This window comes from Dermacentor variabilis, chromosome 6 (assembly GCF_050947875.1).
Source record: "Dermacentor variabilis isolate Ectoservices chromosome 6, ASM5094787v1, whole genome shotgun sequence".
NCBI lineage: Eukaryota > Metazoa > Arthropoda > Arachnida > Ixodida > Ixodidae > Dermacentor > Dermacentor variabilis.
This window is the reverse complement of record NC_134573.1, coordinates 179774353-179797713: the sequence shown is the minus strand read 5'-3', so window position 1 is coordinate 179797713 and position 23361 is coordinate 179774353. Positions and strand designations below refer to the sequence as shown.

The 23361-nt window shown below is 43.4% G+C and overlaps 1 long non-coding RNA gene across 1 annotated transcript in view; it reads left to right on the top strand.

Annotated features, from left to right (window-relative positions):
* The window catches only part of LOC142584457 (uncharacterized), a 178128-nt gene that overhangs the window by 101199 nt on the left and 53568 nt on the right, over positions 1-23361 (top strand). The window lies entirely within an intron of this gene.

Below are 23361 nucleotides of genomic sequence, written 5' to 3'. Positions count from 1 at the left end.
GAAACGCTCGTGCACCTGCTCTTTACTTCACCACTGCACACTTTGGCATGCAACAGTCCACCTATCTAGACGGCTGAGGGTGTTCCTTTATTTATTGCGCAAGAACTCTTTACGCATACTTCCTCTCTCTCCATCTGTTCCAAAGCGAAGGGCAAATGCTCGGAAAAGCGTTTGTATACACAGGCGTAGATTAAGAAGGCAGGAGTCCTCGAGGCAGCGTAGTGATTGCATTACCTTGCTAACAACGCAGCCTTACGAAAGGAAGTGAAACAGTCTGAATATCTCCATACAGCTGGTCATAGTTTCCACTGCCGAAAATAGCACAGTTACCGGCTCAGTTCATCTAACCAAGGGCAGCTGAGAAATCACTTTTTCAAATCGAAAACCGATAAGAAAAGTGTACTAAAAATGCCTGCAGTGTAAGTGAACTGCAAGCAGCGCACAGTGTCCACGCTATGCCTCCAATGAATTCCACCCACATCGGCGTGTCTTTGGCTTTTATCAAAAGATCCGTGTGTACTTCCTTTGTCCTATTTTCGCCCTGCTTCAAGTATCCTCGCTGTCTCATCGCGCAGGTCCCTTTATAGGAACACCCTACGCGCTACCGGGGCTGTTCCTTCACGTATGCCCTTAGTAGCCTGTTTACACGCGGATTAGGATCTGGGACGGTAGTGCGCTGACAGCCGGGAGGAAGGACAGCAGCAACGGGAGCCGACGCGACCGGCGGCTACAATTGACATAACTCCAATCTCCCGCCCCTCTCACGCCGGAGGGTGCGCCGGGAGGAGCTACTGTTTTCAGTGCTCGGCGCACAGCGGGCCTGTCTGGAGCCGCTGACGGGACATGACGAGCGGGTCGTGACCTCGTCTGCGACCCCTGGACCTCGCTTTCTGGAGCTCTGAGAGAAGGAGGAACGCTGTTATTGCGTCGTGCCTCGAGACGAAGCAGCGCGCGGAGGAAAATGAGCGAGTGACGAAGGACAGCTGACTTGCATCGCCTCTGCCTCCTCTCTCTGCGCGTTGCCGAGCCGCTGGTGCGTTGCGGCCATAGTTTTCGGCATGCAATACAAGTTTACTTTTCTGTTAGACGCAACAAGGTAGACAGCGCCCTTTTATTCTGAGCTGTATGCTAGCTCACTCCGGGCTCGCTGACCAAGCAAGTGAAATGCATACAAGTGCTCAAACTATAAAGAGATGCAATTCTGAGTGCCTCGCTCGCGTTACTCAGGACAATGTATATATTCCGTTTTATTTCCTTAAGGAGAACATTACGCGAAGGCATTACTTGTCTTTGGTTCGAATATCATGCCCCGGGACCTTCGCACAATCGCCCCAACATTTTTCTCAGCATTGCCGGCCTGCTTTCAGCTCCCGTGCACGGGGACTCAAGTGTTCCTCGTCATTATACCGCGATGGGAACTATGTCGATTTTCCTCTCTCGCCGCACTTCACGTCTGTCCTTTTCCTCTCTTCTCGACCTTGCATTCCCACGCTATCTGACCCACCCAACTGCCTCTTTATGCAACGTATATATATATGTGCGTGTGTTCTGCGTTAGCGCAAGTGTGCGTGTCAACATAATTCGAATGTGTGTTCCTGTACACGCACTTGTGCTTGCGTGATCGTGTGCGCATGGGCGGTTGCCGCAGCGCGTCTCTGCCGCCCTCGTGGGAAGTGTCTGTGCGCATGCGACAATATCCTGCACGCGTGAAGGCTGTTTAATTTTGTTTGCGGCAGTGTCGTGTGCCGAATAATTCCTTCGAAGTTCATTACCGGCGTCGATGGCTCTGATACAGGTTGAACGTAAACGGAGGAGGACTCCATTGCAGCGCTGTATGTTCAACCATTAAATATTGCCTCACTGCATTGAACTCTTCGACAAGGCACGAAACTTGACACGATTAATATTCACTCCGCTCCAATACCGTAATCTGGTTACCTCGGTGTAATAGCGTAACGCGTCGGATTTATTTTGTGAAACCTCACTGCAGCTGATTGCCACCAGGTCTGGAATCACTCAACGAGGTTCGTTCAGACATGAATCGTACATTCGTATCGCTCACATACATTCCAAAGCCAGCGCCGATGCTCTACGTACTTTAACGAAACTTCACTTAAGCTAACGTGGTTATAAATGAGTGGGATATATTATTGAAGCGATCGTTCTGTTCCCTTTTTCCCTTCCCCAACGCAGGGTGGCCAACCGGACTTTTGACTGGTTAACATCCCTGCCTTCTTTTATCCCTCTCTCTCTCTCTCTCTCTCTCTTGGTAGGACTGCATGGCTAATGATTGTCTAATGTTTTATTACCATCCTTTAATTAGCGCCTGAGCACGCGACGCGTGCACTTACTGATTAGGAGATAAGGTGCAAATCCCCGATCATGGCTTCCAAGATTTTCAGTGCACCACGGAACATGCGGAGATGCCGAGCCTCTTCTCAATGTTTCCGGTTCCCCATTTCCAGCGATCAGTAACGGTCGCATCTTTATTTTTTCACGTTTCACTGCAGAAATGTGAGTCATGCCAAAACGAACTGAAATTTGGACCAGTTTGTAAGAATTTGTGGTTGATTTAAGGCGTAAAAAACGAGAACACAAGAAGGAAGACAAGACAGGACCAGCGGTAGACAATCTAAGAGGATACCGGTGCGTTGTGGAAACTCAAGATCCCCTTGGTACTCTTCAAGTTCTGTGTGTGTGTGTGGGGGGGGGGGGGTGCAGGTGGGAGAAGGGGGGGGGGAGAGTCAACTGCATACACGTTTGGTTTCTTTGTGTTTCCTCTAAATCAGCTCAATGCCGGCAGTTGTCTTTTGAGTCCTCGTTAGAAGCCCCTTGTGAAGGACTGGGACATTAGAATAAAGCAAGTTTCCGAACTGTCATGAGCTCTGTTACCAGTGCACCCACCATTACGTTTCCTTTGATTCCGAAGGGATCTACAACGTCTTATTGAACTGTGCAGCTTGAGTACGTTGCTTAAGAGACCATAGGTCAGACTGACGTCTGTTTGTCGCGGAAGATTATTTTTAATACAAGTGCTGCGAAAGCTTTCGGGATGACGACACATTTTCGTGGTGACTCTGATCGTTTGATGAAGCCGATGGCTTCGCCAAACGTGTTCTATTGTGTCTCTTTTGAATTTCGTTTACATTCCGCGGCTGCTGCAGCTGCTAGTCCCGTAGTACCGTCGCCACAATTTCCAGGACTCATTCACTTCCCCTCAGCACCCCCTCTGTAGAACAGCCTACCTTCTCAAGAAGACGTCGTGTTTTCTTTCCCAGCATCATATAGGCAGCACCACGTTACCGAGAACGATATCTTTTTTGCGATGGCTATCATTAACGTCACAATATGCATTCCTCCGCGTTCATTTCCGGCGCACATTCGCAACCGCTGGGACACATGGTCTCCCATTTCCGAAAATAGTTCCCTCCGGCCAGCATATAATCGCTCTTGCGCTGGGCCGCGCACTTCCGCGATTATTGTACGACCGGGCCTGGTCGCGACGCTGCTAGCGTAACAACACGCGCCCGTGGTTGCGCAGTCCCTCGTCAGCAGAGCTCGCGCACAAAGGGCCAGTGCAGTCGTGCATAATCTTTCTACGACGACACGCGAAAGCGTCGAATGTCACCGTGCGCTTTATACGCGCACACGTTTCTCCATTCATTCCGAAGATCCACGGCCACCCGCTTTTCTTCCGAGCGTCGTCTTGCAGCGTGCATGCGTACACGGCGCGACACGCGACGCAGCCGGTGTGTGGCGGAACGATCGTCTTTCCTTGCTCCCGCGGCTGCGTAATGGAGCGAGGCAACGAGTCTTTCCTGGCCTCGGCTCGGCGTTGGGAGCGCGCGGAGCTTCCCATCCTTTGGCTCGTCTTTCCTTAGCCTCGGGCTCCTCGCTCGGCTTCGCTTTCCGCGTAATTAGGAGAGCTTTACCTCACTCTGACGAGACAGTTGAACTGCGTGCAGTAGAAGCCGGTCGAATCATTTCTACGCGACGCGCGCGGTGCGTTCCCGACGCTATGCACCCTTGCCGGTAGACGAACCTGCCGAGGCGTTGTTTGGTGTTGCCGCTCACGACGCAGCGGCAGCGTGCGTCACTGTTGTTTCGACTAAAACGGCCGCATTACCATCTTTGCCTGCCTGGATAGCGTGGTGTTCTGTAGAACGCGCAAGGCGTAATAACGCGGAGTATTTAGGGGCATTAAGGCGGAGACTATGCGTATGCCATCTACAACAGCGTGCGCCCGCGCTAAAATACACGCACATAGCGGCGAGGGCGAGCAAAGCGCTCGCGGTCGTGACGTGCCTAGGGCAACAGAGAGCCAACCACTCGCGGAGCCAACCGGAGAAACAACAACAGCGATAAAGAAAAAAAAAACAGCCTGGCTTCTCCTCTCCCGGCCCCCATGGCCGCCACGTGTGTTATAGCCGCGTCACGCTTGTGTTCCTTGTCAGATTGGCTCTAGAGTGACAGCGCTCGTGCGACGGCATCCTGCTGACGGAGCCCTGTTTCCCGCCACGTATATACAATGCTTCGCAGTAAAGGAGCGCACTTGAGATTACCATCACTCTTACGCGGATTTACACTTCTTTGCCTTCGGGCTTGCTGGTGCACGTATCTGTTTATTATCCTTTTGACAAAGCCGACACTAGCGCAAGCACTCCTGGGCGCGCGTGGTATTCACGCTGTGCCAAAGATTTCTCGAAGCTCCTCGAAGCGTTTATCCAATGCCTGTCGCGCAGGCCTAAGTATCTACTGAGAGGCGTGGGCATGCTAGCTATTGGAGGTTCTCTTAGAAGCGTTATCGCTCAGCTGCTGAAGGCGCGAAGAGGTACGAGGCATCAGAGCTGATGGAAGTGCTAAATATCAGAGAGCGGCTCCGTCTTTTAAAAGCATCTCGGCACATTTTAACAAGCGCATGCCAAATCAAAAGCACTTGAAGCGGAAAATTTCATCAAGTATACGCTCAATTCAGTGTTCGATAATGGAATGCCCGCGAGCGAAGATTTATTTGACTGAAGACCCGGAAGACCAACGGCACCGTACAGCATATATTAGCGTAGAACCAGCAGCGGACGCACGGCGTCCAACTTCTCACATCCTCTTGGCTCCTTTTAACGAAAGGTTGTCCAGAGGTCAGAGTCAAAGACGACATAAAATTTTACTTCCGCTCCTCTTTCCTGTATTAGGAAGCAGTCAGTGTGCTACAGGTTCCTTCCTACGCAGTTTCAAACTGTTTTACGCTTCCTGACGCCTACTTAGCTCGGAAAAACGCGCCGCCAAAGTGGCGTGCCTCTTATGGCTATAGCGGAATGCTCCGTGACAGTCGCATTCAAGAAATCATCTCTCGTCATTCCTACAGCGGGTGTCAGGGAGCGCAGCGTTTAACGAGGAGACAGTTTACTCGGCCGGCGCTTGCACGCCTCCTTAGCCCTAAAACGCGGAACTCAGCTGCCGCAGTCAGCAGGCGCCAGCGTTCCACAGTGAAAGGGGGGAGGACAAGTGCTTTCGGACAGGCACCCAGCCTCCCACCGGTGCCGTCCCTGATTAGCTTGTCGCTATCCAACGCCCACGTTTTGTTTCGCCGATTCGAAGGAGCGCCAGCAACGCCCTAATGCACTCGGCAGGGGCGCCGACGGCGGCGGCGTCTGTCCTTCACGTCTCGGGGTGCGGACTCGAATCTACGTGCGTCGGCGCCTCGCAAACGAACGTGCTCGCTTAGCGCCGCCATATCAAAGGGCCGCTGCTTTCGGGCCACGCGACGAGCGAGTTCGGTTCGTATATGGCATTAAACATGACGCTTGTTATTAGTGGCACGTGGCCACCATTGTCTTCTCCGTTTGGCCCCGTTTTGTTTCTTGTTGTTATTCCGGCGAGGAGCACCCGTCGCGCTAGCCTGCAGCCATCCTTAACTCGCGCCCGAGAACCGTGTTCGCGCGGAGAAGCCGGTAAAGCGTGCTAAAAGAAGTGCTCGGGCGTCTAAGGCGATTAGCTGCCTGTAACGTCTGCCGTTCGGTCTGCCTTTGTTGTACCGTGCCTCGCTCGGCCTTGGACGAGAATTGCGTCTCGTACGGCGCTTGTAAACAAGCTCTTTTATGTGGCTGTGCCTTGCGAAGCCCGCATAAGCTGCAAGTGCGCCGTGTCGGGGCTCTGTACAGCTACCGTGCGCGCATTAGGTGCAGCAGAAAGACAGCGCTCAGAATTGGATGTGCATTGCGCCAGAGAATTGTAGTGACCGTCTCATTAGGTCGTATATCCGTGCACGCTGTATTATATGAACAGAATACGCATGGAAGTTCCGTGTAGTGGGCGTGCACAGCAGCTACTCTGCGCAGAGAGCGAGCTGTCATTTGTGCTTGCTGCACGTTCGGCTGTGACCTATTTGTGGAGATAGTGAAGCTTATTGCTCTGTGCACTGAAAGGAACGACAGAATGGACGAACGGGACTGTGGGTTAGTTCAACTGAGCTTAGTCCCGCTGTCTTGTGTGCATGATTGTTGCGCAAATTAAACATGAACGGAACGGAGTTTGTTACTACACTTGACGTTAACGGTTGAGACAAACGGTGAAACACGTACTTATGTTTCAAAACATGGTTCAATGTAGACTTACCCAGACTGCTGCTTGCAAATACCGTATATATTTTTTTTTTATTATATGACAGTCAGGGTAAGACGCCTGGTGATGTAGAACTACGTAGCATTTACCTTTATATTTATTTGTTCATATACCAACCCTTGACACGTGTACTCAGTGACCATATCTCATGGATGAGGAATGCCCCTGATGTTCATTATTATATTTAATTTTTTATACAACCTCGCGCCTAGTATTCACTTGTGTTCTTGTATTGACTAGTTAGTTCTAAAGCTCGGCGCGGTCCATGAAACTGAGCTTGACAGATCAAACGATTTCACCCATCTCGCTCAAGATTCACCTTATCGAAAAAGCTTTTGGGTCAATCAATCAATCAATAAATAAATCAATCAATCAATCAATCAATCAATCAACAAAACATTTATTATTTTCAAAGGTGGTACATATTGTGCATATAGGTGGGCATAGCTATCTTCCCGATCTGCAAATTATTGCTGTGCTAAGTTATTAAATCATTCATTCTCATCAGTTTTTACTCTTGAGGATATTACTACATGCCCTAACACTGATGATGTTTCCGGTATTAATATGACTGAAATAATAATTGACGAAGCTGGTATTTTATCTTTACTAGGAAAATTAAAAACTTCATCTGCATCTGATCATAATGGCTTCAACAACAAAATACTTAATCTTATTTCTTCTCGTATCTGCCATTGCTTGGCAGCCATCTTTTCTCTGTCATAATCATCAGGCACCATTCCTCAGGATTGGATGATAGCAAAAGTAGTGCCCATATTTAAATCATGGGATCGCTCGTCCCCACTTAACTACAGACCTATATCTTTAACTAGTACCATCTGTAAACTCTTCGAACACATTATACACTCACAAGTAATTACATATTTAGAGTAACGCAACATCATCTTCAAGTACCAGCACGGTTTATGCAAGCGCTTCTCATGCGAAACACGACTTCCAGGATTTACTCAGGATTTACACTCGTTACTGGACGCCGGCATCCAAATTGACGCCATATTCCTTGACTTCTCAAAAGCGTTCGATCGAGTTCCTCACCACCGACTCTTACTAAAACTTAGCTTAATATTCACCCACTTGTTCTGGCGTGGGTGCAAGACTTCCTCTCCAGTAGACAACAGTTCCCGTCGGTCAATAACTTTAATTCTCCTTTCGTCCCAGTCTCATCTGGTGTTCCTCAAGGAAGTGTGCTTGGTCCATTGCTTTCCCTAATTTATATTAGTGACTTACCCTCCACCGTCAAATCTAGAGTTTGGATATTCGCCGACGATTGTGTTATTTACCGCAACATCTCTTCTGAAGCTGACCAGCAATCTCTGCAATCTGACCTTGACTTCTTAACTTCGTGGTGCACAACATGGATAGTGACACTAAATCCATCAAAAACTAAGTTGATCTCTTTCACTAAAAAAGCTTCTCGCATTCCAACGTCTTACTTGCTAAATAATACTTCAGGGGAACTTACGACCACGTACAAATATATTGGAATTAACTTTCAGTCTGACCTGTCCTCATTACCATATTAACGTCACCCTTCCTTCAGCAAACCACTCACTTCGGTTTCTTAAGCGTTACTTAAAACACACCCCATCGCACTTACGTAAACTGGCTTATATCACTTTAATCGATCCTAAAATAGAATATGCCTCAGTCATTGGAATCCCGATCAAGACTACATTATTAAAAACATCGAAGCCCTGCAGAACCGTGCTGTGCGTTTTATTTTTTGGGATTACTCATGTCACACCAGCGTCACTTCATTGAAGAATCGTGCTGAACTGCAAGTGTTATCATGTCGCCGTAAAATCGCTCGCTTATCACTTCTGCATAAGCTCTACCATCATGCATCACTTCGCGAGGACTTCTTTAGGCCACCCCCTGCCATCTTTCCCCGCCGTGATCATCCTTTTAAGATCTAACGCTTCACGTGTCGCACACTAACTTACGCTAGTTCGTTCATACCGCGCACAATGACCGAGTGGAATAACTTGCCATCAGACATCGCAACCGTCACCGACATAAATGAATTTCAGAAACTTCTAACCATGAATGAAAGTGCGTAAGCCTCTCATGTTTCATGTCCCCCCCCCTTTTTTTTTTCACACTACAAATGGTGTCAAAAAATGTTCTTGCCTTCTGTGTAACATGCATATTTTTATGTTTATTGTTCCTATATTTATTGCGGTGATTTGCCTTTTCCTTTTAAGTTCACGTGTTGTGTTGTTTTCTGATTTGTTATACATTAATGGCGTGTGTGCTTTCTATAAACCAGATTACCCTCCATTTTTGTGTGCTTGTGATTCGTATTCTCTTTTTGTACACTTCTCTATATTATTAATACTACGACAATCTTATTGGCCTTGTATTATTATTATTATTATTATTATTATTATTATTATTATTATTATTATTATTATTATTATTATTATTATTATTATTATTATTATTATTATTATTATTATTATTATTATTATTATTATTATTATAGTTTATCAGTTCCCATTTTTTCTCGAATTATAGGTCATCTGTATACGTTACTGCACCCCCCCCCCCCCAATGTAATACCCTCCTGCGAGAGGGCCTTTAGGGGTATTCTGAATAACATTAAAAAAATAAAATGGTGTTTCAATCTTTTTCACCAATGCACGCAGTGTACTCAATAAGCGAACAACTTTATCATCTCGCATTGACGCATGGTCAGCTGACATAGTTGTCCTTTCAGAAACCTGGCTTTAAGTAAAAATAAAAGACGGTGAAATTTTTGAATTTGATAAAAGCTATAAGATCTACCGGTAGGGCCGTGATGTTCGCGCTGGTGGGAGTGCTCTAATCGCCGTGAATAATCAACTTTATTCGTCGAATGTTCCGGTAGTGTCTGTTTTAGAGCTTGTGTGCGTACGTGTTGTTATGTACAATCGTGACTGCATTTCTTGCGCTTGTTATAGACCCCCAACAGCACCAAATGTTTCTGCGATGATTTACATGATGTTCTAAACAACTTAATTGTTCGGTATCCTATACGTCAGCTTTGTTTATTCTGAGGGACTTTAATTTTCCTAACATTTTGTGGAAAAGTGATCTCGTTTTCCGTGCTCTACAAAAAGCTCATCCAAGGATGCACAATTTCTGAATCTCTATTCAGACTTTAACTTGTCAGAGTTAGCACACGAACCTACTCGTACAAATTCTACGTCATCTATCATCCTGGACCTTATTTTCACCACAGTGCCTGACTTCGTTTCGAAATTGATTTACCTCCAGGGCGTAAGTGATCACTTGATTATTAATTTCACGCTGAACATGGTTGTATCTTCCGAAAGACCATCTAAAATTATCGTTGACTATATCCGCGCTCACATACCCTCAATTACCAGTGAACTAGAAACTTTTACCAGCGACTGCATTACTAAATTTGATGAACGCTCTGTCGAAGTAGACTGGCAGCTCTACAAAAATAAATTTTTCTACTTAATCCACCGGTATATACCTCCCAGGCAGATTCATTATAGCTCACGCTCGCCCTGGTCTAATAATTCCCTTAAGCGATTACGCAACAAAAAGAAACGTATTTTCCATCGTGCGAAATAGACAAACTTGCTGGCCGCTGGGATGATTATCACGGTGTAGAAGCCGAGTACATTTATGTTGCTAGCAATGCTAAAAAAACTTATTTTAATATCACACTGGCGTCCCTCTTACTAACAAACCACGCAAATTCTGAAGCATTGTTGGCGACAAGAAAGCTGACTCTATTCAGTTAGTTCATGTTGATGGCAGGGATGTTGACAGAAACCTGTGTTGCACTGTGTTAAATGAACTGTTTACCCTATTTTTTTATAATAACCTTACCGATTGACCGAATATTCATTTTTGTTGGTTTTGTGCTATGGATACCGTATCAATTGAATGGGTTGTTATTAACCATTTGATTGATAATCAAAAGGTGTGATCTTCTGCAGGTCCTGATCTTCTTAATTAAAAAATGTTAACATGTGCGGCATTATTTTCCTCTGTTATTCTATCTAAACTGTTTACTCAGTCATTACAGTGCTCGTCGCTTCCTACAGACTGGAAAATGGACTGGTTCCAGTCCATAAATCAGGTAACGCAGATTGTCCCGAGAACTAGAGACCCATCTCATTAACTAGCATTTCATACAAACTCTTGAACACGTAATATATTCTCACCTCATCAATTTCATGGAAAGCAACTCGTTCTTCCATCAATCTCAACCTTGCTTTAGGAAAACGTTTTCATGCGATACTCAACTTCATTGTTTCATTAATGATTTGTTCGCCGCCTTAGATGAAGGATTCGATATTGACTGTACTTTTTCGGATTTTGCCAAAGCTTTCGACACCGTATGTCATGATCTACTTATCCATAAATTTAATCAGCTTAATAGTGACTTAAATATGTTCCGTTGGATTAAAGAGTTTCTTTCTAATCGAAGTGAATATGTCACAACCAATAACCAATTATCTGTTTTGTCAGCAGTTACCCCCGGAGTGCCACAGGGCTCCGTCTCGGGGTCATTACTCTTCTTGATTTATATTATTTATCTTCCTAACTATGTAACATCATCATCAATTATTCTGTTCGCAGACGATTGTGTAATATACCGGAAAGTCACTGATCCTGATGATTCAGATGAACTGCAAGGGGATCTTTACAATGCGTGACTCTGGTCTAACAAATGGTTCATGAACCTAACGCAAGCAAGTGTAAATTGATGCTCATATCAAGTACGGCCAGCAATGGCAATCAGTGCAGATATGTACTGAATGGCACTTTATTAGCATCTGTTAAAGCTCACAAATATCTTGGCCTTCACATAACTAATGATCTGTCATGGAATATGCATGCTAATTATATTACTCGTAATGCCAATCGCATGTTAGGATATCTTCGTCGTAATTTTTCTGCTGTTCCTACTTCTGCAAATTTCACACTCTACAAAACCCTAGTTCGCTCAAAACTAGAATACGCATCTGCCGTTTGGGATAACAATAGCCTCACTAAACGTTACCGTTGAAGCGATTCAAAATCGAGCAGCTCGCTTTAATTTACCTAACTGTTCCCGCCATTCCAGTGTAACATGCATGAAAAAAATCCTGAATCTGCCAGATCATTTATTAGGCCGCAAATGTGCTCGTCTTTGCCTGTTCCACAAAGTTTATCATTCTAACCACGTGCTCAAGAACCAACTTATCTTTATATTACCTTTGTATGTTTCATTCCGACCTGACCACAGATTTAAAGTTGCCGTCCCATCCTGCCGAACGAACAAATACCATGACTCTTTTTTTACCCCACACAAGTGTGGACTGGAACCACCTTCCTGCTTCCATCATTCACATCGCCAGACACATCTTCATTCAAAAGAGCAATCTACCCCGCTATCGCTTAACATTGTTTTTTTATATAATTGTCTGCATATTACTTTGCTTTGTTACCACTCCTTTCAGTAATGCCTTCGGGTCTTGAAAGTATGTATAATAACATAAATATATAAGTAAATAAATATTGGGTTGAGTATACAGAAGGAGGTCCCATAGGTTAAGGCTGCAACGGGACCTCCTCTTTCGAGGTGCATGAAGAGAAGTGAGTAAGCCATACAACATACAACAAAACAGTACTAGTAAACATATGAATCGTGAACTCAACCTTTTATTAGAAACATGATTAGTCTTTTTTTAATGTAACAAAAGATGCACATTGTTTTAAATCGTTAGGCCGGTTATTCTAGAATGCTACAGCTGCAAATTGGGCCGTCTGGTTTAAATAGTTACTGCGTACTTTTGGTAGCAGAAAGTTGTTATTCAAACCAAACCTAGCGTCATTCGAATTATAAAGGTATACCGTGTTAAAGACATTAATTGGAGTGAGGTTGTTTATAGTCTTGAATAGTGTAATGCTTAGGTGATATTTAACCATAAGTATTACCGGAAGGATTTTATATTCCCGTAGGAGTGCAAGGGCGTTGGCGCGGAAAAGACTGAAGGTGATTAACCAGATGGCTTGGTTCTGCAGATGATGTAATGGAAGTAAATGTGCGGAATACGTATTACCCCAGGATAATACACAGTAAGCAATATGGCTGTGAATGAAGGCGTAGTATAATGATAGTAAAGTAGGACCGCTAAGTTATCGCCGCGCAATCATTAGGATTCTTATCCCATATGTTATTTTTTTTTTTAGATGCGAACTTTCTTTCTTGAGGCCGTTAGCGAAGAACAAGTTCGGTCTGTTTTTATGTCTCTTCAAAACAGCTCTAGTTGTGACGTTGAAGGTATGCAAATTCGACTTCTTAAACATATTATGGATCTGAACGCACCTATTCTTACCCATATATTTAACCTTTGTTTCTCAAGTGCCGTTTTCCCACAAAGAATGCAGGTGGCTAAGGTTAAAGTATTGTTTAAGAAAGGTGATTGAAATGAAATCAAGAATTATCGCCCTATCTCATTGTTGCCAATATTTTCAAAGGGTTTAGAAAAGATTATTCATGAGCGCTTTTCAATTTTTTTTTCAGAAATATGACCTTTTAACCCCAGCTCAATTTGGGTTTAGAAAGCATAGGTCTACGGAACTAGCCTTGATAAAACAAAAAATAATTTATTTTATCACAGTTTTAAAGTAAGATGGTTGTACTGGGCCTGTACATTGACTTCACGAAAGTATTTGACTGCATTGTTCATTCCATTTTACTCAAAAAACTTGGATTGTATGGAGTGCGTGGCCATTGCCGGAATCTTATAAAATCTTACCTTGGCTATCGGCGGCAGTATGTTCAAATAGGTGAGCACTGTTCCGACCACAAACCGATTGCAAGACGAGTGCCAAGGCAGCATTCTTCGACCTTTTCTTTTTAATATCTATATAAATGATCTGGTAAATACATGCACTGAAGCCAAATATATATTGTACGCCGACGATGCCAGCATATTTTTTTTGCGCTACAGACTGTGAGCAAGTCAGCTACATAGCAAACTCCGCTCTTGTAAAACTTCTAGAATGGTCTGTACCAAATCAGTTAGGAGTTAACACCAACAAAACTAAGGCTGTGCTATTTAGATCGAAATCAAAACAGGTAAATATGAACGTAGATTTTATCTACGGCAAAAGAAAAATATAAACAGTAAGTAGTATTAAAATTCTTGGTGTCACGATTTCGCAAAATATGCTATGGATATTCATGTAGATTCTGTTTGCACTAAACTGTCAAGTGTCGTTGGTATATTATCCAGATGTAGGTCGATATTACCTTTCAGCGTAAAAAAGCTGATATATAATCCTCTTTTTTACTCTCACCTCTTTTACTGCTCTTTAGTATGGGGATCTACCACAGTAACTAACTTAACAAAGGTGTACATCCTACAAGAAAGATAATTAGGCTTCTTTTTGATGTCCCCTACAATTCTCATACACATACTCAGTTCATTAAAGCAGATATAAAGCCTGTCTGGAAATTGTATAGCTATAGACAAATTGTTGCCTTGAAGCACGAATTAAGAGAAAATCGAAATTTCTTTCGCAACCTAGCCAAGCTGGAAATAAAGCGCACACCCTATACCATACGTCAGTCTGAATACTGGAAGGTGGTCACTCCTCGTGCTAACTATTCTATGGGTACGCTATCGTATATTTTGCCTAAACTTCTTAATAATCTGAATAAATGTGGAATTGATTTAGGCCCTACTACAGTTAGCGAATTGCGCCACGTGATATGTTATGTCCTTGAACAATTTTAATATTGATTTCCTTGTAATACATTAAATCGAATCAATTTTGCTTCTGTCTTTTGTTAGAGTCCTGTATGTTTCATGTATGCTCCTGTACTGCCTTGTAGAGGGGACCGTGGGCTCTAGCCAAGCTGTTCAGCGGCTTTTACCCACGGCCCCTCCATAGTGTTGATGGAAATAAAGATTATTATTATTATTATTATTATTATTATTATTATTATTATTATTATTATTATTATTATTATTATTATTATTATTATTATTATTATTATTATTATTATTATTATTATTATTATATTTCACATTTGAGTCTAAAGTATCACCTAGGAAGCAACATTGCCTAACAGCATATAATTTAAGTGGTTGAAACATAACTGCGGGAGAGGAGGTTGAAGTTTTAGAGGTAGAGTTGATGATTATAAATGTAGTCGAGTTGCTCGAAAGCGGTTAATAATTCTTCACACAGTTATAGCCTTAAATTTCATAATCTATTATGCTTTTAATCTGTTAGGTATTCCTTATTTTTGCTGTATTAAACTGATTATTATCTGTAAATGTCACGAAGTACGTAAGTGATTAGAGAGAGAGAGAGAGAGAGAAACGGGATGGGGGAGGCAGGGAGGTTAACCGGATGAGATTCTGGTTTGCTACCCTGCACTGGGGCCAGGGGAAGGGGAAATGAAAGACGGAAGGAACAGCGTAGAGAAAATAGCAAAGAAACAAAAACTATGTTGGTTTTCGGGAAAAAATAGCTGCTCGTTAAACCCAGCATGTGATTTAGTACATAGTGGTCATAACCAGGTTGTCTTCACAGCTTCGAGCGCTCAGACGAGTGGGCTGTAATCTGTTGGCGTACGAAACATCCCATTTTCTCTTCACGGTTATTAGCATAGGTGCTTCGGCTGACCCCTAATTATTCAAACAAGAGAATGCTTTGGAATCATGAGTGAGTTTTCAGCGGGAAAACTGGCCAGCTACGACCTGGGAGGATGTAGGAGGCATAATCGGGCTGCTTTGCCTTACAATCCTGGTTTGATCTTTTTGTCTGTCATTCCGTATTACATACAACCGAGAGATTGCCCAACCTACGCTTGCTCAGAAGCAATAGTTAAAAATGACCACTTCATTATTTATGCGTTGGTTTTGTTTGCTCTATCTGAGAAACGTTTGGTTTCCCTCTCTTTCTCTCCTCTGTATATTCATGGAAACGCTATATACAAGGCGGAAACACATGTATATATACACAGCTTGAGTTCAAAAATTACTCACTCGACAACAGATTGCTTAAGACGTGCGAATATTGTGAGTATTGAGGTTAAAAAAACAATATTCCGAAAAATTGTATAATTCCTTTTCCCCTTTAATTTTAAATGTCGAATAATGGAAAACATCATTTTGCTTGTTGCGATTCGAGACAAATTCTTTACATATTTTCCATTCCTGCAATAGACTTTAAGAACTCAGAATGCAAAGTACCGTCTAAATTCTTGGATACTTTGACTTTGTGCGTGCTTTTGTGTCTAAGGCTTTCGTTTTCGTCGTACATAGGGAGGGTCACGTGTATGAATCGTCACGAAGCATTCACATTATCCGGAGCCAAACTTGGAAGAAATGCATATCAGTACTTTAGCGCGATTAATCTCTATTTTTCACTACGAAAGCCACAAAGTGTGTGAAACGCTCAATGTAGCGTAGTCGGCGAATTGTCTTCACGTCTAGAAGGAGAAGGAAGAATGCAAAAAAAAAAAAATGGAAGTTAACCATGTGTAAAACCAGCTGGCTTCCCCTGTTCTGGGGAAAATGACAATAAGTCTAACAGAAGGAAAGACGAGATAAAGCATAAATTCACAACTATAACGCCAGCGCCTTGCTCAGTTTTGTGATAACATAGATGTACTTAGCTATAAATACTTTAAAAGTTGTCGCACGCTACCTGGCGTTTATTTTCCCCGTACTGCTATTTATTCTTGTTTTTGATTTTTTGTGTCTAATCTGAGTTGTAATCAGTACGCAGTGTTTAAAAGCCCGTCTAAGTTATCTTTCGAACTATACCTGTCAACCGTATCTCTATTCGCATATGGAACATTGCATAAAAGCTACTACATTTATAACTTGACCAGATGAATGCTTCCTCGACACGACAGCAATGGACATGACAGGTATATAGCCATAATGAAGAATGATGCAATGGTGAAGTACAATAAAAAAGTTACAGTAACGTACTCGTAGTCTTAGTAGTCATAATAAAACTTAATAGGAAGCACAGATTAAGTGTAGTACAAGCCTACACTCCAATCTCGAGTCAAGATGATGATGCCATAGATCAGTTTCATAAAGATGAGTTAGCGATGACAAAAGTACAAACTCAGTATACTGTAGTAATGGGCGACTTCAATGCAAATAGGGAGAAAACATGCTGGTGAACAAGCAATTGGCAACTACGGCGTCGACTCTAGGAACGCTAGAGGAGAGATGCTGGTAGAATTCGCAGAAAGGAATAAGCTTCGAATAATCAACGCCTTTTTCAGGAAGCGTAGCAACAGAAAGTGGACCTGCAAAAGCCCTAATGGTGAAACAAGAAATTAAATTGATTTCACACTTTCTGCTGGTCTCAGCATAGTACAGGATCTAGAAGTGATAAGTAGGGTAAAAGTGCAGTGATCATAGGTTAGTGAGCGCTAGGATTGACTTCAATTTGAAGAGAGAAAGTAAAATTGGCCAAGAAGAAACAGGTCAACCTAGAGGCAGTAAGGGTAAAAGGAGACAAATTCAGGCCGGTACTTGCAAACAAATATGCCTTAGAACAAAGAGATGAAGCATTGAAGAAGGTAATGAATGAAACCGTAACTAGGCTGGCTTCAGAAGCAACAATTGAAGTGTGAGGTAAGACACCAAGGCAACAAGTAGGTACGCTCTCCCAAGTAACAAAGGACCTAATAAGGAAACGACAAAGAATGAAAGTGTCCCACTCAAGAGATCAGGTAGCATTCGCGGAACTGTCAAAACTGATCAACACGGTGAACATAAGGAATATTCGAAATTTTAACGTCAGAAAGACTGAGGAAGCGGCAAAAAATGGGCGCAGCACGAAGTCAATGAGAAGAAAACTTGGCCTAGGTCAAGCCAACATATATACGCTGAAAGATAAGCAGGGTAATATGAGCAATTACGAAAATATAGTGAAAGCAGCGGAAGAATTCAATACACACCTGTACAGTACCGAGAGTACAGTACCCAAAGCAGCCACGATACCTACATTCGAAGTAGTAACGAACAGATTACAAAGGCTCCTTAACTAGCGATGAAGTTAGAAGGGCCTTGCAAGACATGAAACGAGGAAAAGCGACCGCAGAAGATTGAATAACAGTCGATCTAATCAAAGATTAAGGATACATCGTGTTTGAAAATCTGGCGGCCCTTATACGAACTGTCTCATGACTACAAGAGTCCCAGAGAACTGGAAGAATGTTAGCATTATAATAGTCCGCAAGAAGGGGGACGTTAAAGAACTGAAAAGGTATAGACCCATTAGCTTACTTCCAGTATTGTATAAAATATTCACCAAGATAATTTCTAATAGAACAAGGGCAACCCTGTGATTCAGTCAACCAAGGGAACAGGCTTGCTTCAGGAAGAGATACTCTACAGTGGATCACATTCATGTCATCAATCAGGCAATCGAGAAATCCGCAGAGCACAATCAGCCTCTCTATATAGCTTTCATAGATTACGAAAAGGCATTTGATTCAGTAGAGATACTAACACTCATAGAGTCATTACGTAATCAAGGAGTACAGGATACTTACGTAAATATCTTGGAAAATATCTACAGAGACTGCACAGCTACCTTAATTCCCCACAAGAAAAGTAGAAAGGTGCCTATAAAGAAATGTGTCAGACAAGGAGACAGAATCTCTCCAATGCTATTCACTGCATGCTTTTAAGAAGTATTCAGGATAATAAACTGGGAAGGCTTAAAAGTAAAGGTCAACGGCGAAATCTCAGCAAACTTCGGTTTGACGACATTGTCCTGTTCAGCAACACTGGGGTCGAGTCGCAACATATGATTGAGGACGTGAACAGAAAAGGTGCAAGAGTGGGGTAGAAAATTAGTATGCAGAAGACAAGGATAATGTTCAATAGCCTGGCAAAGAAACAAGAGCTCAAGATCGCCAGTCAGTCTCTAGAGTCTGTGAAGGAGCCCGTTTACTTAATTCAATTACTCACGGGGCACCCTGATCGTGAGAAGGACATTTACAGAAGAATAAAAATGGGCTGGAGTGCATACGGCAGGCATTGTAAGGTCCTGACTGCTAGATTATTGAAAAGAAAGGTGTACAATCCCTGCATTCTACCGGTGCTAACATATAGATAGATAGATAGATAAACTTTATTAAAAGAATAATCAGAAGAACCGCTAATGGTCGGGGCCCTTAGTCCAGGGCTCCGCTGGCTCTTGCCATCTTCTCAGCTCTCTTAGTCAGCTTGAGCTGGTCGTCGAGGGCCGAGCTGGACAGCAGTGCCACATATGGGGCAGAAACTTGGAGATTGACAAAAGAGAGAGAGAGAGAGATAAGTCAGAGGAAAGGCAGGGAGGTTAACCAGGCTGAGCCGTGTAGGCTGCCCTGCACTGGGGAAGCGGGAAAGAGGATTGAAAGAGGAGAAGGAAGAAAGAAAGTGACAGTCTGCCCTTTTATGCACACACGTACGCACCACTGAGTCAGTGACAGGTGGTCATACAGGCTGGCGCACTTAAACAAACGCAACAGCGCCTTTGTGGCCTTGCACACAGCAGACGCACAAGCTCAAGACCAAGTTAAGGACCACGCAAAGAGCGATGGAACGAAGAATGATAGGTGTAACGTTTAGAAACAGGAAGAGAGCGGTGTGGATCAGAGAGTAAACGAGAATAGCTGATATTTTAGTTGACGTTAAGAGAAAAAAATGGAGCTGGGCAGGTCATGTAATGCGTAGGTTGGATAACTGGTGGACCATCAGGGTTACAGAATGGGTGCCAAGAGAATGGAATCGCAGTCGATGACGGCAGGAGACTAGGTGGGGTGATGAAATTAAGAAATTCACAGGCGCTAGATTGAATCAGTTGGCACAGGACAGGGGTAATTGGAGATCGCAGGAAGAGGCATTCGTCCTGCAGTGCACATAAAATAGGATTATTATTATTATTATTATTATTATTATTATTATTATTATTATTATTATTATTATTATTATTATTATTATTATTCACGCAGCTTTTTCACCTCAAGCCAGGCGAACAAAACCAAATAAGGACTGTGGAGTGCATGCGCAATATAGGTTACATTACACGTCTGACGTCAGAGAATTACTGTTAACGTCTTCGCGAGAAAAAAGAAACGAAGAAACACTGTCCTTTCCATGGAACATAGTCATCGCAAAAATGTCTCACACCACTTTTACCGCTATCATTGTTATATCAGTGCCCTCATTTTGAAGTTCATTTAGAAAGGTAGCGAGCCGATATCGTAGCATCTGCTTTCCATAATCCGTATGGCAACGAGTGACAGTCCATCGTCCATGCAGGATAGCTGGTAGCACATGTAACATCATTAATTTCGAGCCCTGCCAAGCTTTCTAATATGTTTCTCTTTCATTTTTGCATTTCTTGCATAGAAGCGACATAGTGACATTGTTAGTGTGAAACCACGCTGATAATGTGCGCTTTCTTGAACAGTTCGGCAGTATGGGACAGGTAAGGCATAAGAAGAAGAGTACCTATTAACGGTCACTCAAGTTAGTTTAAATTTCTCTATTTTAAGTATCCTTGCTCTAGGAGCCTCCTCTCTTGGCAACTACTGCAGGAATGTCTGCTCAGCCGTGGAGGAATTCAGAGTTGTTTCAAGACGTTTTCCTTAAGGTTTTCGCACATTATTTTTATCCGTTTCCACATGACACTTTCACCAGTTTATGTACCAACAAAATCTTCCTAGTAGCATCCAAATCTTGGCCAATCCCCCGCAGTGGGTGCGCGCCAGCGAAGAAGGAAATCCAATCCAATACGATGACTCTGTTCCGATTCATCTCTGCTTGTGGAGGGGACGCATGGTGCCACTACGAGCACATCGTCATGTCTGGCGCATGTGCCACCATTGTTTTACTAGCTTCTCTGCTGAAACTAAACATTCAGCACCACTTTCAATTCAATAAAATGTGCCGTATGGCAAATTATACGATCTTTTTTTAAAAGAAGCAGCTATTTAGCTTCGCTTTAGCTGCCCCTACATTTTCTTATCCACTGTGCTGTTTTGCGGAGATCGCCTTTTCACGTTATACGATTTGCTCGTGCGACTTCTGCAGTGTGCCGAACCAACAATTTAGTGGTTTGCATTCCTTAATTACAGCGTCGTAACTTGTTTTACGTAGTGGCACAGCCTTCCGTGTGCCGCCTGTAGGGTTGCGCTCGTAAACTACGCAGCGCGTATGGTTAGACCTTCGCGTACGACAGTCGTTTCATGAGCTCCGTGCGTAGAGTGAGATGCCTGCTCTCAATATGAAATAGCAGGCTTATGCTTGAACTACTTGATGCGTCTCTTCTTTGACGTTCGTTTTCTGCACCTCTTTCACTTATTTAATATTTTATGTGTAATACGCCTTCTCTTTTATGTCAGTAGGATAGGCGGTTGTTCGGTGGACTATTTTCATGTCTTCATCATTTAACAACCGAAAACAACAACTAAGACTGCGGAAGCAGATCAAAAATACAGATCTGAACGCGCATTCTGCATTCAATGTGACGCTTTCGTGAAGTGGTAAATTATGCGTTATACCTCTAAATGCGATGCGTGCATCTGTGTTTATTTTGATACTACGCAACGCTAACGTGAGTCAATATGTTTTATGTAATGCACAGGTCACACCATTAATCTGATTCAATGTTTATGCTTATGCAATTGGTACACCATTCACAGGCTACGCAAAAATGCAAACAGCAATTTATGCGGATGCACACAGTGATGCGTCGATGCAGCAATGCAAAAAGACAAAGGTGATGTGTGTGGTGCTTGTCGAAAGAAGAATGGTGATGAGAGAGGTGTATGGGGGAAGGGAGGTGCTGGGAGGGGGGGGGGGGGAGGGAGGCGCACAGCGAGTGAAGCACGAGGTATACGTAAATGCAGTTAAGGGTTCTGTATTCCTTGTTTCACAGTGGCGCGTACCTATTGTGAAAGGAGAAGGAGGAGGAGGAGGAGCCGGTGACGCCACAGGAGCGTGTTTGATGATGTTTGCGGTTACATACAATCAACTAAATGAATAAGTTTTTGAATGTTCCCTTATTTATTTTTTATTTTATTTTTGTTTAATTCTAATATGTAATACTTCAAAACATTAAGTAAACATTCAAGCACACAATTCTTGGATAACCACAGTGTGAATACAAGGCATAGTATGAAGCCATCATCATCATTATCATTAAAAGAAGAAAGAGAAGGAGAATAAAAAGAAGACCTTATTATGGTCAAACCTCTTTATTAACTGATTTATTATAAGCAGCTAATTCAACGTAAAACTGCCCGATTCCTGGCACAGCCCCCAATGTGGATACGTCTCATGTTTTGTAGGCACAACAACCATATACAACAACTCTGTTCCTAGTCGTCTCTGCTTCTGGTGGTGGCACTTCCTTGTGGTGAATGGGTGACGGGGGTCGCCGTCCCATTCTCGAGGACTGGCCCAGAATGGCCACATACCCATCAGTGCATATGCATTGCCACATACCCAGTCGCCCAACGATAGGTGGCCAGCATACAAGAAAATTCAGAAAAAATAATTGAAGGCGTTGAATATCATGCCCTATTCTGTAAGATGTCTTCGTGCTCTAAGGATGCATGTGAGCGAAAATATGTGTACAAGTTTGTAATTTGTTGTTTGTTTACTCAGACCAGTGATGCGTTCACTGGGACACTACTTTTGTGGTCGACATTCCCAACTATGAAGGCCGATTAGCCGATGGGCGTACAATGTCCACATAATCGCGCAACAGCAACACACACACACACACACACACACACACACACACACACACACACACACACACACACACACACACACATATATATATATATATATATATATATATATATATATATATATATATATATATATATATCCGGGGACATACCAATCGTCTGACGCGTCATCATGAGGGCTAAGTCAAGTATGCTTCAATGAAAATTCGACAGTAGGCTAGTTCATTGAACGTTCTAAAGTTTGTGTGCAAAAACAATGGAAGGGTCAGGCTGCAGCAACTACACAAATACAAGACACCAAGCGGAACGAAAGCTTCGCACTAGTAATTACTGTACACTTTCATTACTAGCGTGAAATTGTGTTCCTGATCTTAACTACGCCGGGCCTCGATCCCAAGTAATTATGACTTGATTTCCTACTCGCAGTAGTTTTCATGTGTTTTTGTTCTAGAGCCTTCTTTTTTTTTTTTTTTTACTCTGCTAGGACTATTTCGAACGTCGTAGGAACAAAGACAGCGGCGCAAACCCTGTTCTTCTCGTTTCTCAAGGTGTAGACTATATCTTCAACGTGTCTTGCGACATAAAACTGACGCCCAGCGGAACTAAGGCGCCGGCAGTTTAGGACGAGGGGTGACCTCCGAACTCTGAATGGCGTGGAGTGCTATATATACACACGCAAGCGAGGCGAGACTCCGTGTCACGACTCGAAAGAAACGCTCCTCGCTTGCCTTTTCCACTCGTTATAAAGTTCCCGCTCCGAACGACGCATTATTTAAATGGGCGCCGACTGTGCAAGCAAGTTTCCCGGTAGAAAGTGTGCGTGTGCCCGATTGTGCGATCCACAACACGCTGTGCGAGTAATCGCGCCGTTGGCGGCCGGGAACAGTGTGTGAAACAAAGGGGGGTCACTTGAATGCGCAACACAATGTGTGCTCGGTCCCTTCGTATACACCTTCGCTAACAGAAAAGCAGACACG